This window comes from Vipera berus, assembly GCF_964194415.1.
Source record: "Vipera berus genome assembly, chromosome: 2".
Classification (NCBI taxonomy): domain Eukaryota; kingdom Metazoa; phylum Chordata; class Lepidosauria; order Squamata; family Viperidae; genus Vipera; species Vipera berus.
Window position 1 is genome coordinate 141,268,319 of NC_138203.1, and position 17,964 is coordinate 141,286,282.

General features: G+C 40.8%; 1 protein-coding gene and 1 long non-coding RNA gene across 2 annotated transcripts in view; one reads left to right on the forward strand and one right to left on the reverse strand.

The window, feature by feature from the left end:
• Positions 1-17,964, reverse strand: part of LOC308663868 (nuclear receptor subfamily 1 group D member 1-like) — a 40,637-nt gene that overhangs the window by 13,409 nt on the left and 9,264 nt on the right. The gene's annotated exons all lie outside the window — the stretch shown is intronic.
• On the forward strand, positions 15,452-17,728 carry LOC308663869. Its single transcript, XR_014025517.1, has 3 exons — positions 15,452-15,531; positions 16,895-17,028; positions 17,141-17,728. It is a non-coding gene; the product is annotated as an uncharacterized lncRNA (long non-coding RNA).

Sequence of the window (17,964 nt, forward strand, 5' to 3'; positions counted from 1 at the left end):
AGGTCACCTGTTCAAGAAACACAAGTTCCTACATATGAAAGAGCAAAGGACATTTCCAAGCAACAAGAAACTATACCTGAAAAGCTACAACCTTCATTTTCTAGCTTTGCATACTGGCCAAAGAAAAGCAGGCTCCTTGCACTTAGAACAGGGGTGTCAAACTGTCAGCCCACGGGCCTGATGCATCATGCTGAAACCGCACCCACCCCAGCTCCATCAATGAGGGAAAAATCGCGATACGTCGCGACACGTCACGTGACTTAGAAGGTCTCACTGTCTGTGGGTAAGCAGAGACAGAGAATGGAAGCAGTTTCTACAATTGCCGGCACTGCTGTGTTGCGTTTCCACAGGTCTTAACAGCCTGCCTACACAAATCACATTCTTAGATGGAGCATACAGAGGTCAAGAATCTGCATTCACATTATCACAGAGTGCTTCCAGACAAAGCCTTGAGTATGCAATTCCTGTGAGTTGTTCACAGCTCTTGGGGGGGGAATGGGGGATATAAGCAGCCAAGCCACAGCATCTTCTCACTTTCAACCTTCTTGCATTCCTTTTAATTTTTTTTAAAAAATAAGGATAATGCAATAATAACTGCACAAGATGCCACAAAGCAAATAGATCCTTCTTATTCCTCAACTGCCATTTAGAAATGGCAAACAAACAACAAACAACCCCCACCCTAAGCCTGGCACTGCTACAGAGACCACAGAAAAGCGATGACTCCATTTCTCCTGTTGCAGCTTGGAAAGGCCTCTACAAAGACGGTAGGCCACCAACAGAGTTCAGCCTTTATGCTGCCGAACTGCCACTCAGTCCTAGCACAAACAAAAATAAAGATTCTGCTATGTACCCAGATGGCAAGCTTTCCTGCCCAAGAGGGACCCTGCCATACACTACAAGCTGTAGTAGAGGAGATATTCACAGCTAAATTGCAACATGAGCATTTATTCGGCACTCGTGATTTAAGGCCACCCTTCTTATTCCTGCCCCTGGTAAGACACACAGTAAACAAGTGTCTCATTTTTCCAGTCTTCTTTGTGCCAACAAGTTGGCCTGCCAAACTATATATGGGATGTCAGAAAAGAGGAAGTTGAGAAACTGGATTTGAACTAGGTCACTGCCACCCAAAATCATCATTTCTCCCCCCTCCCCACTTTTTACCCTGAAAAATATCTCTTTAGGCATGGCTCTGATCTGCTCTGTGGTTGTTGCCAAGTACGTCTCAAGGTACAAAGCCAATGACCAGCTGAACGCATGCAGGCTCCATGTGACTCCTGGACAAGGCCAGGGAAACAGCCGGAAAAGCGTGGCCCAAGAGGCCCCAGTCTCTAGAAAACTAGGGCAAACGAATGGCACAAACAAACACCCAAACCCCAGATCTCTGCAGAAAATCATTCTAAAAAATAACCCCTAAGCCAGCATTGCTTTTGGTTCTGGGCAGAGCTTTTCACCCTGGTTCCAGGGAATAATTAAAAATGGTAGGAATACCATTCCATAATTTTAGATAGCAATCTATTCCATTGGATAATAAAGCAACAGCCTGTCATGAAGTTGCAAATAGAGGAATATCAAGATGGAGCTCCAGCTTGCACAGACATCCAGCCAAAGCAAGGAATTAACTAGGGGAGGTCAACTCACAACAAAAGTAGTCCAAGCCAGGTGAAAGTCCTTTATCTGATAAAGGCTATTAGGTCAGATTTGCAGGCTAACCTGTGCTCCTAAGGCCTCTTCCTCAGTTCCACATAAGTGTAGCATAACAAGCTCCAGTAACCACTTGGGGGGCTGACATATCTTTGCGAGATTACTTTTGTCTCATCTTCAGTTATTGATGGAAGCACCTTAGTCACTCTTAGCTGCTCCAGTTTTAAAGTAGCATTTTCTCTCTTTTCCTAACACAATATTTTGGTTCACTGTTGATACGGTTGTTGACATCAAGGCTAGGATATGCCCAGCTTCAACTCACCCCTTTAGGCTGCTGCAGGCCTCACCTTTCCCTTCTGATCATTGGATGTGACTTGGGCTGTAGGCAAAGTCTAATACCTAGCTTCTGCCTGGGTAATGCTTAACTGGCATTTTTTATAGCACTTGTCTTCTTAAAAGTACAGGGCTTAGTTCTTTTCTGAGAGCGCATTGGTCTTGGTTTTTAAAAAAACAAAACAAAACACCAACTAGTGCTCTCTTGAGGCCTAGCCCTATAATGTACAGTTCAATTTAAACCAGGAAACAGACTTGGTTTGCTGTGTGCTGTGTGTTCTATCAACATTGGGTGTATTACAGGTTTTCCACTACTTTTGCCAAAAGATAGGCTTTGAATGACCGTATTTTTGTTATTTCTGAGACTTTCACACAAGCACCAGAACGGTTGCATTTAAGTTGTCCTAAGTGGGTAGGGAAAAGGCACCATTTTGCCTATTCCATTCTGGCTCGGCAACACTCAGTGCCATGGTGATAAATGCTATTTCATGGAGCCTTTCACAATTATATGTTCTACCCGTTCTTTCCAGTCACTGCCTGCCGTGAGGTCAGAACTGCCCTCTTTGGTCATTCACTGCCAGCCAGCACTACCATTCCTTGGCGGAACAAATCAAGGAGTCAGCTCACTTGTTGATTGCTCCCTCCCACTTCACCTCCAGCATGGCTAAGATCTATCAGCTGGACTATTTTTAAACATGGATTTCGCTCTCTTTGAGGTATGCAGGAGGTGATGCACCAAGCAGAAGCCTCAGGAGGGCATCCACCTGCATCAGCCTGCACCTGCCACCCAATTTTGGGGCAACATGACAGGTAGTTAAGCCTATTATTTCCAGCATCTGGCTAGGTTGTCCTAACTGCCTACTCAAAAGGAGTGGTTAGCATGTTAAAGCAAGTCTTCTGAAAAACCCTCAGATTTCAATCTGGATGAACAGGAACAGATCTAACCATTTCTCCATCCAGCCCAATATTGCATGCTCTAGGCATTTCTTCAGGGTATGAACCTGGAAAGATCTTCCATATTATCTGCAACATGATCTTCCCTAACTACAGAGATGTCAGGGAAACGTGTGCCCTTCCCACCTAGGTCTGGCCCTACCCCACAGACTGCTCTCCCTTTTGCTTCTTGGATCCTCCCTCTCCCCTCCACCCTTACATTATAATTTGTCATATTCTTTTGCTACCTCCAATTTTTTTCATCCCCTATATAAATACTTTGTAAAATGGGCCTCAGAGGTTTAGCAGAAGCCAATCTTCCCCTTACATCTGTGTCTAAACCTAACACATCCACAAGGAACCCACAGCAAAACTGGAAATGTACTTTCCATGTGAACCTCTCCACACTGATCTTCCCACTGACAGGAGTTTCAACCGCCTCCACGACCAATTGTCACCAGTCAACTTTGTCTTGCAAAACCTGGCTTGAAAAACATGTGCCCAAAATAATCAGCCTTTCTTTTCCATTTTCACAGGCATAGTGGGGCTTAAAAGGGCTTCAGTGAATGCTGCCAACTTTAAAACCATTTTGGCCTTGTATCCAACAAGAACATGCTCAGAGAGCAGCTGTGAGGCATCAGGAGTCTTTCTGCTTTGGCCTCAAGCATACGTGAACACCGCCTCCTTGGATCAGAAAGACGGTCCAACCATCTTCAAATGCACAACAATAAACTCAAATAATAAGAAAGCTCAGCAATAACAAAGCAGAAACAATAAAGCTCTTGGCCTCAGTGTTAATGAGTTATCCCTTGATTTTACTGTCAGGTTTGCAGTGATCAAGGAAGCAAATTGTTCCTAACCCTGAGAAGGCCTAAGGATCACTTTGGAAGCACCAGAGATGCTAACACAAGGGCAGATATGTAATATTTTCAGTAATTCTGAAGCCATGGGAGAAAACAATTGGGGTATTTTTTTGCCTGGAAAAGAAAAAGAAAAAACATACATGGAAACTTTAAAATGTTGTAATTTTTGTCTCTAACTATTAGCCGCAGAATCCTAAGAAACCTAAGCTTTCTTAATTTGATCAGTTTGACAAACCAGAAAACAGCAACAATAAAGGCAGAAATAAACCACATGAACATAAAACAAAATTATGTCCTCTGATGCCTAATGGCAAACAGAGCCAACAACCTCCAAAATAAAGTATTATCAGCAAACAATCCCATAAACAAACAGGGAGCTGAATCCTTGGGGGGGGGTGAGTGTCTGAAATCAGTTCACACTTCAACCTAAGAGCTGAATTGTCCTCCTTGTGGTATATTTTCAAAAAAAATAGCACTCTGGAATCTGAGATAAAACTTAGTACAAATTAATAGAAAACATGTGGAAGGAATAAAGGATAGCAATCCATAATACGTTGCATTCACTATTCCAAACAAATTTCATTGGTGGTTTTTTATTCTTGCCATCATTTTTTTTACTTTTCCTGATTTTTTTTAAAAAGACCTGGGGGGGGATGAAAATTTCCCTCTTCTCATTTTTTTCTTCTACTATTTGCACTTCTAAACAAGAGAATAAGTCTATTCTCTTAGTTCTTGGAATAAGTCCAAGGAAATTTTTTCCTCCCACACGTTTATCACTTGATTTGGTGAAGTACACTAGCACTGCCCAGAAATTACCTCAAATTCTTTTCTAAAGTAATGTTTGAGAGACCATGGGCAAACAATAGGCACCAACTGCTTAGGATGTTGCATTCCATTGCAGAAAGGCATTACAGGGGACCTACAACCCCAACTGGGACCAAAATTTCCATTGCTAAGTAAGGTGGTTAAGTGAATTATGCCCAATTTGGCCACTTTTGTCATTATTGTTAAGCAAAATCACTGCAGTTAAGTAAATCCAGTTTCCCCCATTGCTTTTCAAAAGCTGGCTGGAAAGGTTGCAAATCGCAATCACGTGACCCCAGGACACTGCAACTAAGTACATGCCAGTTGCCAAGCACCATGACTGTGGGGATGCTGCAATGGTGGTAAGTCCCTTTTTTCAGTGCCACTGTAACTTTGAATAGTCACCAAATGAGTGGTTGTTAAGCTGCCTATATCAGCTCACTTTAATAGAGGGATGTTCTACTACACCAGGGGTCTTCAAACTTGGCCCTTTTATGACTTGTGGACTTCAACTCCCAGAATTCCTCAGCCAGGCACACTAGCTGAGGAATTCTGGGAGTTGAAGTCCACAAGTCATAAAAGGGCCAAGTTTGAAGACCTCTGTACTACACCTTTCTGCAATGGAATGCAACATCCTTACCGTAGTAGATGCCTACGTGGGGGCCACTGCCTTTCATCAATTATTGTGATCCCTTAAGGAAATCAAGGATAGACTAGCAGGTTTATAAAATATCAGAAATCGTTTGTGGACTTTTTGCTGAAAAATGGATACAACAGAGTTAAATACTTTGAATTCGCAATTGAAAAGGGCTAGATATGGGAAGAAGTGATTTATGCAATGTAACTTTAAGGGTGACGGGGAGTGATATTTTTCCAAATGCTGTAAATATTAGAAATTACTTCTTTAAATACTTTTCTTATTTTTCCTCTTTTACTTTTTGCGCATTCTATTTTTCTTTATATTCCTTTTTTCTTTTAAACTCATTTTGTATTATCTTTTATTACTGTTAAAACAATCAAAAATTACTTGGGAAAAAAATAGGGTACCAAGTTAAAAAACCTAGCCATCAAATTTAGGGAAGGTTGAGCCTTCATGAAATTCCATTCATTCTAGTAGGGAAATGAAGCATATACAATACTAAATTAAGTCCTTAGCATGGAATTAATGATACTTAACCTTCATCCTCCTTTTCTTCAGAGGAAATAATACTGCATGAAAAAAGTATATTAAATCACAGGAAACCACACAAAATACAAAAACGACATAGGGGGAAAGGGGCAGATTTGCACTGAGCTCAGAGATATTTGTGTGTATGTGTGAGAAAGAGAGAAAGAAATATTACTCAAACTGAGCTCTCCTCATGCTGACTATATATGTAGGGGGGTTTTAGCAGTGTGACCAAGTGGTTTGACCCTATCTTCTTTTGGTAAGTTTTTTCAACTTCCTACTCCAGTCCACAACTCTAGCTCCTCCCCATCAAAGGACTAACACAAGCTAAATCTTAGTTTCTGAGAGTAGCCAAGGTTAGTTAGATGCTGCCATCTGCTGAGGTGAGGATGTGTAAAGGCTACCTTAAAAAAAGAAAGAAAGGATAACCAATAAGGAAATTCTATTTCTGCTGCTCCTTTCATGCTAACTTTCTACTTCCAGGATGTTGCTGTTTTAAATATAATATAAATAACATCTCTCACCTCCAAGAGTAAAAAAAACAAACCCAGTTTATTATATTTTTGTACATCAGTATCTGCTAGTTCATTCTGCTGTAGAAATCCAAACTTTGGACAAAGTACTATTTAATGGAATTCACTTTGAAGCAGGCATGCAAAAGAACCATTGAGAGAGTCAGTCAGTTGAGTGTAGGTGACATAACAGAAACAGAGAGATTGAGTTCTAGTTCCACTTTAGGCACAACACCAGCTGGGTGACCTTAGGTCCACCCCTCTCTCGTAACCCTAGAAAGGAGGCAAGGGCAAAGTGCTTTTAAAAAACCATGCCAAGAAAACTGCAGGGACCAATCTAAGTAGTTCCAGATATTCAATATGGCCTTGTAGGCATAAACACACACACCAAAAAGGGCATGCATAAGTTTTGGTGAAAAATTGAGACAAACACTAAACAAAACCAAGCCACCTTGGGTTTCCAACCCCTAATTCCTAATCTAATGGTACATCCTGTACAAATTTATACATAATTGCTATCTGTTTTTAAATCATGCCCAGCTAACAATAGTTTAATGAACTCTAATTATGGTAGACCAGTTACTAATTGTAGAACTGGTGTATCTGGCTGGAGGCAGATAAACTCCATTTTTATTTAAACTCCATTTTTGTCTGTGTTTTTGAGTCTTCACTCTGCCTGTATATTCCTGGATCATGTGGTATCATTATCAGAGAACTCCACACCCAGAGAAGCAGCTCATTTAGGATTAACTCCTTTTTCTTGTTGTGGATAAATTATGTAAACGTTTTTCATACTTAACGTCTAGCCTTATCAGTTAGTGATAGAAGGAACCTATCTTCAGGGACAGCCATCCTCTATTAGGGGTGTGAATATTTTTCTGCTTTGAGAATTGCTTGTTCATAATTGGGTTTTTTGTTCTTCAGAAGTTTTATAAAAATTTGCAAATTGTGATTTGTGATTGGGTCCTGGGAGCACCTCTTTGTTTCTCTACAGAATCTATAAGTTGCTATTTCCCTGCCTTGTGGGATAATTGTTCCATTGAACCAGGAAAAATGATCCCAGCATTTGATTGGGCCAATCTACAGTTTGGCCAACATTTAATATCTGCACAAGAGAGCGCTAGCAAGAATCAGGAGTGGAGGAGAAGCTGAAAAAGCCCAGGAAGGCAAGGATGGAAAAATGCTATTGCAAGGAAAACAGTGCAGATGTAACCCTATAGTAAGGTAAAGGTAAAGGTTCCCCCACACATGCGTGCTAGTCGTTTCCGACTCTAGGAGCCGGTGCTCATCTCCCTTTCAAAGCCGAAGAGCCAGCACTTGTCCGAGGACGTCTCCGTGGTCATCTGGCCGGCATGACTAGACGCCAAAGGCGCACGGAACGCTGTTACCTTCCCACCATAGTGGTCCCTATTTTTCTACTTGCATTTTTAACGTGCTTTCGAACTGCTAGCTTGGCAGAAGCTGGGACGAGTCTTCTGATCGACAAGCTCAGCGTCCTAACCCACTGAGCCACCGCAGCCCTTTTAACCCTATAGTAGGGGTGCACAATTAATTTTCCCAAGGCGCCATATGAGAAGCTGGGACTGTTGTGGATGGCTCAACCAATAGATTCAATACACTACTGTGAAGTATGCACTATGCACATATGTAAATTGAAAAAAATAGTCACCTTCAAAATAACAGCAATGCAGTTCTATTTGCATGCATGGTGTATACTTATTTACATTTCATTTTTAATTTCCAACTGATCTCATTTGGGTCAGACAGGGGCAACCAAAGGGCAGGATGTAGCCCAGGGGCAGTAAAATGTCCAGTTCTGCCCTACAGTGACCAGGTGAGCTTGGCTTGATGGTATCTTCTTGAAAATAAATCTTCATCCACTGCAGTATGGATTGTTTATGCTGTCCAGGCATTCTAGGAGATGCTGTCTTCAGGCACGCCTTTGGAGACCAAGTAAGGAAAGCTACCTTAATGGCTTGCGGGCTGTTTTGTATTTGGAACACATTTTATTTGCAGCAACAGCTGCTTCAAATGCATCTTGGTAGAGGAAATTTCTCTGATTTCTGTTCCTAACAGAAGGAACAGGCTCTTCAAAGGGGAAAAAAAAAGTAAACACAATTTTCTATCTTCAAAATAGAACATACGGATTCCCCTATCTTCTTTACTCTATGAGTAAAGCTCAGCATTATGAAAGGCTTGCGATGACCTAGTTGAGAATTTAGCAATTTAACTTTCATGTCCCCAATTCCAGTTAGCCCCCAGCCAAGGGATTCTCTGCATTAAAAAAAAATCTTGTAAACAAATCCTCCCTCATCATTTGCTGCTCTCATTTTCACCTCTTAACCAATTCTGACCTATTTAAAATCCCTCTCCCTTGCCCCCCCCCAAAGCGACCACATAAAAGACCCGCTTTTATGCAACAGGGCTGGGGCATGAGGTTAATCAAGGCTAACGGCACCACTCAAAACTGTCCTGGTGTTTGCGGTGAGTCAGTGCCAAGGGAGAAGCTTTAAGTGCTGGTTATTTTTAGCCTCTGCCGATAGCTGGAGAAAAGTTTGGACTGCGGGTGAGGGAGCAGGTTGCAAAAAAAAAGAAAAGAAAAAAGAAAAAAAGAGCTCCGGTTCCCAGCTCTTCTTTGCCTCCAAATTCGGGTCAGCGCCTCACGTGTCCTCATCTCGCTCTAGTTGAACGAGTATCAGGAACAGGCAACGTGCTGGAGTCCAGCCAAAGCGGGGCGAGGAGACACCTGACTCACGATTCACGTGGCTCGGCGGCGCAGGCCATTCCGATGGCAGGCGGGGGCTTTTTCGCCCGAATCGCTCGGGATGCAAAAGGAAGGAGAGGGAGGGAGAAGAGGAAAAAAAGCCTCTGAGACTTAGACGCTTAACTACGCCTAGAAAGGAACCCAAAAATATCACGGAAGGTGGAATCCTGGAACCCCGAAATGAAATTGGGGGTGGGGGGTAGGAATTCAGCAACAAGAGAGGCGCTTTTGCATTTGCTAACAGCTTTATTGTATCTTATGTAATCAACTTGGTTAAAATAGGGTTGCCTCGTTTGTAGTTGTGTGTTGTGCAAAAAGGGCCGAAATATGGCACAGCAGCTGCAGAGAACTGCACGATCCCAAGAAAAGAAGCAGATGCTTCCCTACGTTGCAGGCAGCTGCCACGGTATACACGCGCGCGCGCGCTATTAATCGCTATTCTATTGGCACCTTTATGTTTCACAAAATGGGCTCCTTAAAGCAGCAGTACCTTCCCCCAAAAAAGTCTGAAGAAATCGGCCTATTTTAATGCCTACCGGAAAGGAGCTGTGGTCTGCCATGTCCGAAGCAAAGTTAATAGCCCCAGCTGCTTCCAGATGTGTAACTTAAGCTGTCACCTCCCATTTTCCCCACTGTTTTGCAATTCAGCTAATCTACCAGTGAGAATCCAAAATAGTAGGATGAGTTCATATATCACACGGGATGTGTTTGAAGTCTGAATGTAGTCACCTAAGTCTACAAACCATGGTTTAGCATGAGGTAATTTGTTACTTGTAAAGATTATGTTGCAATAAGTGGTAATTTCTAGTCAAGCGTCCCTGATTCTTACTAAAAGATAAACTGGGATCAGTCCTATTTGGATGGGATACACTAGGAAATTCCTCACTATACAATTCACTGGGAAATTGGGAAAAATATCCCAGAATGTTTTGAAATATTTCAAAGAACCATTTCTGATGTCACTCAGATGTCACACAAATTCTGGGTTTGTTATTCACTGAAACTGTCCATCTTTCTTCAGGCCTGGAAAAAAAGGAAGGAATCTACAACTTTTAAAGCAAGTTTTGATTTACATAGAAGCCTGAAAAAAGGTGAGCTGCTTTTACTGCTGTGTTAACATAAGGGCTGAAGCACGTCCAAATCATCATCAAAGCTTGTGTGGCTCTATATTGGTGCCAAGAAAGCTATTCATTTAATGATCAGGAGTCAAAACTAACTTGAGGAATCCTCAACATTTTACTATTCTTTTATCCCATTTCATTATTAAAAACAATCCCCAAATCAGATTGTCATTTAGCACTATTATTTAAACGATACAACCAAAGATAGATAAAGCATGCAAATACTGATTGGCAGACAATCTGGAAAAAATAATATGGGAAGAAACCCAATGCACACAACTGGAATACAAGGAAGTGATAGCAACAGTGGACATTTTTACCATAAATAATTCAAGGTGGTGAACATATACAATACCTCTTCCTTCTTCTTTTCCTCTAAAATAACAACTCTTGTGAGGTACGTTGGGCTGAGAATGACTGGCCCAAAGTCTCCCAGCCAGCTTTCTTGCCTATTGCAGGACTAGAACTCACAGTCTCCTGGTTTATAAGCCATTACCTTCACCACTACAAGCAAGAGCAGGGGGTCTCCACACTTGGCAACATTGTGACTTGTGGATTTCAACTCCCAAAATTCCCCAGCCAGCTTGGGTGGCTGAGGAATTCTGGGAGTTAAAATTCCACAAGTCTTAAAAGTTGCCAAGTTTGGAGATCCCTGACTAAGAGGCTTGGAGACTATAACCTTTTGCTAATTTATAATCTAGGGAGTGTTAGCAGAGCAGAGCAACCTATATCTAATTCTGAAATTGGTATTTAAGTTGCATTTTTCTCTGCCCATCTCCCCCATGACAAAAAGATGAAAAATGCTTGTTGCTTATAAATGCTGGGCATTAATATAGTATTCTTAGCCATCAAGCCAGAGTACACTTCCCAGCATTCCATTAGAGCAGGTTTTCCCAATATCTACTCCCAAGGCTGTATGGGACTATCTATTGCTGCTGTTGTGTTATTATTTGCAGTACTATTAGTTAAAGTAGTATTTATTTCATACAATAACCGTTTGGGGGTTGATAAACAATCCAAAACTTAATTAAGGGGTTGATGGGCTGAAAAGTTTAAGGACTTCTGCATTAAATTAAAAATCAGTCTACTGGTTCCATACAGAGCCAGTTCAATCAGAAAGGATACTTTTATTTAACAGCCCTGGTGGAGCAGTGGTTAGAATGCAGTATTGCAGGAAACTCTGCCCACAGCCTGGAGTTCAATCCTGACCAGCTCAAGGTTCAGCCTTCCCCCCTTCTGAGATTGGACCCAGATTGTTGGGGACAATATGCTGACTCTTGTAAACTGCTCAGAGGGTACTGCAAAGCATTATGAAGTGGTAGATAAATCTAAGCGCTACTGCTATTAACCTTCAAAAAGCTTTAAACCTGTATGAGTGAACCCCAGTTATAAAATGGCCTTGCAAACAGACATACCAACTGAGCATATATGTCATACCAAGCCAAAATTATGGTTTAATATGAGGTAGAACTCCCCTCCCTCCATTTTCTTCTAATAGATCAAACTATGGCCCCTTTATGATTTGTAGACTTCAACTCCCAGAATTCCTGAGCCAGCAATGGTTCAATTCTGGGAATTGAAGGCCACAAGTCATAAAAGGGCCATAAGTTCCCAACCCAGTAATAGATGTATGCTTACAGTTCAACACAAAGTAGGACTTGTTTTTGCCTTATGTTGAACTACAAGTACAGGAGTCTTATAACCATTTGTTTAATGGCCATGCAAAGTTATGATACTGCTGAAAAAAGTGACTCGTAGCCAGTCTTCATACTTATGACCGTCACAGCAGTCAGATCATCAAAATTTGGGTGTTTGGCAACTGGTATGTATTTATGGCGGTTGCAGCATCCCAGAGTATGACATAAATGCCACTTACAATCTTCTCAGGGGGCTTCAGACAAGCAAAGTCAAATGGGGGAACCCTGGTTCACTTATAACTATGATTCACCTAACAACCGTGCCTTAAAAAGGTCATAACATCAGATACAACTTAATGACATCACTTATCAATGGAAGTTGCAATCCCAACTGTGGTCCTAATAGGACAAAGTAGCAATATCCTTGGCTGGTGGTGTTGTCAAGGCAGGACTTGGAAAACACGTTCTCCTTTGAAGCTGAATGAGCACCCATTAGCTACTAAGGAGGGGTCTCCGTAAGACCATTTTGTCCACAGAGTCTTAAAATATGGAATTGCATGGCTGCTTGCAACTTGTCAAAGTGAATTGCTATACACAAGGTCAGTACATCTGGTCAGTGTATCTTCACAGCTGTCAGCAATTCTAATTTCTACACTGACTTGCAAGTTTTTAAAACCTGCCTTTTTAAAAATTTTATTGCAGCTTTTTTGTAGCAAATGGCCCTCTCTGCAGAAGCAATCTCCTTGCTGCATTGCCCTTCTCTCAGTTGCATGATTTTCAACCATGTTGCATCTGCCTCATCCATCAACCCACCATTACAGGATCTGTGCTGATACTGCAGTTTGTTTGTATGCAGCAGTGTGGAAGAAGGAAGCAGTGGCAACCAACGCAGACAATTTCTGAACATCCAGCAAGCAAAGAATAGGTATGGCACCTTACATGTTTCAGCAAGAAAAAGAATTACAGTTGCAGAGAGATCAATCTGTGGCAACCTCCACAACTGACATGCTAAAGATAGCTGCTGTACTGCTTGTTTTGGGTGACCTGAATTTACCTGATAAAAGGCAAATTCAGCTGTGCTCTGAATTGCCTTTAAAGCTAACAACAGCTGGGGGGAGTCCTGCCTTATGTCAGAATGTAGGCCAAGAAAACTGCTTTTTCCCTCCACCCACCTCTTTTTGTTTTTTATGTTTTTGAAAAACAGCAAATCTGATTTCCCTCCTCTGCAGATATGAGAGATGGCCTTATTTTGAGCTCATATGAGAATCACTTTGAAGCTGACCTTTGCATTCCTCATCTCTAAAGACTGCAGTTCAACAGGAAAGAAAAATTACTCAAATTTTGCTTACTTAGCTGAATAACAGAAACAGCAACCCCAGTCAATTTTTAATAGGGAAATTCCTGGTCCAAATTCAGAAACTATCTTCCACCAAAAATAACAAAAAAGATTTCACTGAAAGAATGGGACACTTTTTGTACTCCTAGCGTAACAACTTCACCACAGGATTGTCAGGTGGCAGACAAAATTAAAGAAAATCAAAAGGAGCCGATAATAAGATTGAGATTAAAAGCTTACTAAAAGGCGGGGGAAGATCCTCCTTGTAATTTATCAAAAATTATTTTCCAACTCTTCGGGCTAGTTATAAAAGAATTGACAGTGTTGTCACCCAAGTACCAAACACGAATGCATTCTTTTTTACTTTACTTTAACTAGGATATACACATATACACCCCAAAGAGAATAATTTCGTTTTTTTTGTCCTAATATAGTCCTTATTTTTTCCTCTGCAGCAAAAAGCCTTTAAAGCAGATAGCTTTATTCTTCCCCATCCATCTCCTCTCATATGTTCAATCCAGCGCCACAAGTTTTCATCCTACAGAAGAAATGGCTTGGCATCCAGAACGTCACAAATCCTGCCTCTTTATTACCCAGTCATGAGAAGTCCCGTGTAAAGCAATAAATCAATAATGATGACTCCTGCATAATTTAAGAAAGTAACAAGGAGTTTTGGTGCTATGAAAGACAACTCTCCCAAGCGTGCACCCAGGGCTTTGACATACAGAAGCAGAAATCAGCACATCAAGATGTGTCATCTATCAGTTATAACCAACCACCTGGAACTACGTAAGTCAGCCAAGAAAAATCAGTATTTAGCTGGCATTGAGTCTTTCCCTTGCTCATCCCATTCCCTCTAATATGGAAAGATGTGACAATTTGGGAGAATGTGACAATGTTCTCCTTATAAGATGGGACCAGGACTACATACAAATGATGCATGAGCTGAGAAGGGTCTCAGGTGAAGTATGTCAGGAGACATCAGCAACACATTCAGATATTTAATATGTCTACACCCGCCATCAGTGGAACAGGGATAGGAGCAATAAAAGGGGGCAGTAGTTCAGGGTTTTTTGCCTTTAAATAGGTTAGGTTAAACAAATCAGAGTACATCCATGAGCTTGTCAGAAATGTAACCGCATTCGTAGATGCCTAAGAAATAAATGTGATAGTAAAGAAACTTGTTTTCCTAATAGGGCCAGATATCCCTTCAGTAACATAGTTTAGATGAATCTAGGTTTCCAATCCAAGGATCCAGTATTTGCAGTATTTTTCCTATATGTTACTCTAAAGGCCAGATTAAAGCTCCAAACAAGCTATCCTTGTATCTAACCTGATTCTACAAAGTGCTGAGAAGTTGGAACACTTTATAAAGAAGAGTGTTGTGAGAATTTATTCTATACTATGTTTGAATATCTAGCCTAGTTTGTACTGGCCGCCCTGACTGCAGTAGTCATGAATCTCCAGAATTGCAAGTATAAGGCTTTTACAGGCCTACCTACAGAATTCCCTACGATCTTATGGCATGTGTAGTATGTATGAACTGCTGCTACTATATGACGTCGTGGGAAAATCCATTCTCTAGCTTATGTATTTGAGCTTCTATGAAATCTGAAGACAGCAGAATCCAGCTTGCTCCCAGTGTGACCAGAGAGATTGTTCAAGTTCACTGGTAAAATTCAACTAGGGGAAATGCTGTAGGCAACAGTTTACTGCAAGTATCTTTGAATCATTTTTATTTTGTTTTATTGCATTATAGAATGCAACTAAATCAAGTTGACTTTTGGTGGTTGGCTTCCAAAGAAGCTCAAGGTAAGAACTGGGACTAGAGAGACTGTGGCCAAGAACTCATCCTTGGACAAGATTCCCAAAAGATTCTAATAGTGAACACTTCATTTCCTATTATTATGCAGAAATTGCTGTAAAAAATCCTGACAGTTTATTCTAGGTCAAGAAGTAGGCTTTGTTGAGCTACAAGCCCCAAATACTCTTAGCCAACCTTGCTCTTAGAGAAAGATAGAAAGAATTGGTCAGCAACATCTGGAAAAGTATACAGGTAGCCTTCAATTGAGCCCATACTTTCTGCTGCTAAACAAGGCAGTTGTTAAGTGAGTTTTGCCCCATTTTATGATATTTTGGTGGCAGTTGTTAAGTGAATCGTGGTCGTTAAGCAAATCTAGCTTCCCACATTGACTCTGCTTCTTGGAAGCCAGCTGGGAAAGTAACAAATGGTGATCACGTGACCCTCAGAACAGCACAACTGTCATAAAGACATGCCAGTTGCCATGTGTCCAAATTTTGATCGTGTGATTGTAGGGATGCTGCAACAGTCGTAAGTGTGAAAAACGGTCATAAATCTTTTTTTTCCTTTTTCCATTTCTGTAGTAACTTCAAAAGGTCACTAAACAAATGGTTGGTAAGTCGGGAACAACCTGTACATTCCCCATTGCTGTTCTAAGTGACACAGTCTTGTACCTGTAAATTAAAATTAGCCTTGCATTTCTAGTCCTCGTTGTTCCATTTCACAGACCTCACTGCTTCTAAATTAAGCTCTGAGGGTATCTCCTTTTCACACAACACAGTACTGTACATCTGTCAAATGCTGTTTGCTCATAAGCTTGTAAGCCGCCCTGAGTCTTCAGAGAAGGGTGGGATATAAATGGAATTTAAAAAAAAATAAGTCCTAACCAGAAAGAACGAAAAAGAGGACTGGGCTTATCCTGTCCTTTCTTCCCTTCAGCTTCTCTCACACTCCAGCAAAGCTTTTTCTGATGCTCAAATGCTACCAAAGCCCACAACGTTTCCTGCAAAGGTAAGCCACATTTGATTCTGCTGAATCGAAGAAGTTTAACGTAGGTGGCAGGCCTCTGTCCACCCAGAGCTGGCCTGTGCTCCTAGGTTGCCATAGCTTGCCTGCTGCAATACATTATAGCTTTGATCTCAGTCTCTCCGGCACCTATGTAAGTGTTGTTGATGCCTGCAGTCAGCAAAGTAGGTCAAAGTCACCCACAACGGGAGAAAAGGCAGGATGAAGTGGCAGAACTCTAAGTTGGGAAGGAAAGAGTATTTTTGATATGCAAAAACCAGCTATCTGTAAGAATCCAATGGGAATAAGAAACTAAAGCAACCTTATACCCTGTTGTTCACTCGAGAAAACCAAGCATCAAGCTCACTTGACAAGGCTGTAAACCAAAGAGTATTGTCTAATAAACAACAAGCAACTCTTTTCCAATTTATAAAACCTATTTGCTCTTCTTTGCTTGTTTGCCCAGAATTGATGCTAACTCACTAAAAGTGTTCAGGTAGTTCTCGACTTACGACCACAATTGAGCCCAACATCTCTGTTGCTAAGTGAGACACTTGTTAAGTGAGTTTTGCCCCATTTTATGACTTTTCTTGCCCCAGTTGTTAGGTGAATCACTGCACTTATTAAATTAGTAACACAGTTGTTAAGTGAATCTGGCTTCCCCATTGATGTTTGCTCATCAAAAGGTTGCAAAAAGTGATCACATCACACCTGCAACCATCATAAATATGAGTCAGTTGCCAAGCATCTGAAATTTGATCATGTGACCATGGGGATGCTGTAACAATTGTTAAATGTGAAAAACGATCATAAGTCACTTTTTCAGTGATGTAACTTCAAATGGTCACTAAACAAACTGTTGTAAGTCGAGTACTACCTGTATAACTAATCACAAGCCTGGCTTGGATTCATATTTATATTTAAGGCAGAGGTTCCTTTCTTTCTTTCAAAGTTTCTCTCCCTCCCTTTTCAGGCTGTCATCATGCCTCAAATGCATAAACTTTGTGTGGAGGAGTTTGCCGATTTACTTACAAATCTGAATTCTGCATGTTGCCCAAGTAATGCTACTGATCATAGGCAGCCTGTACTTGGGGGTGCCATTCTTGTGTAAGTATTGATCCCATTTTATATTTGGGGAAAATATCAGGGCAACCTTTTTTAAAAAAATCTGCTGATATGACCTTAGTGCCTTAAAATCTTTCTCATTTGAACCCAGTAGAGCTGTCATAGCAGGATTCTAGGCTAGAAAAGTGGAGACCATCTTGACAGAATGACCAAAAGGATCTTCAAACCCAGTTGTGTTGATTTCTTCCATATAAAAATTGCACAAATATACGTTGCCTCCTAAAGAGGCATGGCAATGAGACAGCTGGGTGATCAATACAATAGCACAGAAGTGCGAAGCAAGCTGTTATAATACTAACATCACTTAAAAATTGCCAGAAAAATATACATAAAACAGATAAAAAAGAACTGAGCCCCAGCTTTTTTCAGCAGAGACAATTATGAAATATGGCAACCTTTAAGTTTGGAGTTTGCCATATTTCTTAATTGTCTCCACTGTTAAAAGTTGGAGCTCACTTCTTTATTTGTTTTATGGATATATTTTTCTGGCACTTTTTAATCTTTCCCTTTTATCCCCTTCCCTTTCTTTCATTTATGTTAGCTTGTATTTTATTGTTTTGTTGAATTTTAATAAAGCTATGTGGAAAAACCCCTTAATATCACCATCTAATTCCAGACCCATAAATGGCATGCCTGTTGGCATTATCTATATCATTCCATCACCCAACTTGTTATATTTTGTGTCCCCTCTCCCTGCCCTGATCAAATTGTGAGGGCATTTTTGCTTCCTTTCAAGAAAATGGGCTGTGGGCTAATCAACGTAACATACAAATATGTAATCAGTGATGAGGTTTTCAAATTCTTGGATAAATCCCAAGAAGCCAAGGTGGATAATAATCAATGACTTTTTTAAAAAAATCCAAAAAATCAGATTTTTTTAATTTAAATCGGTTTTTTATTTTTATCAACTTTATTTGA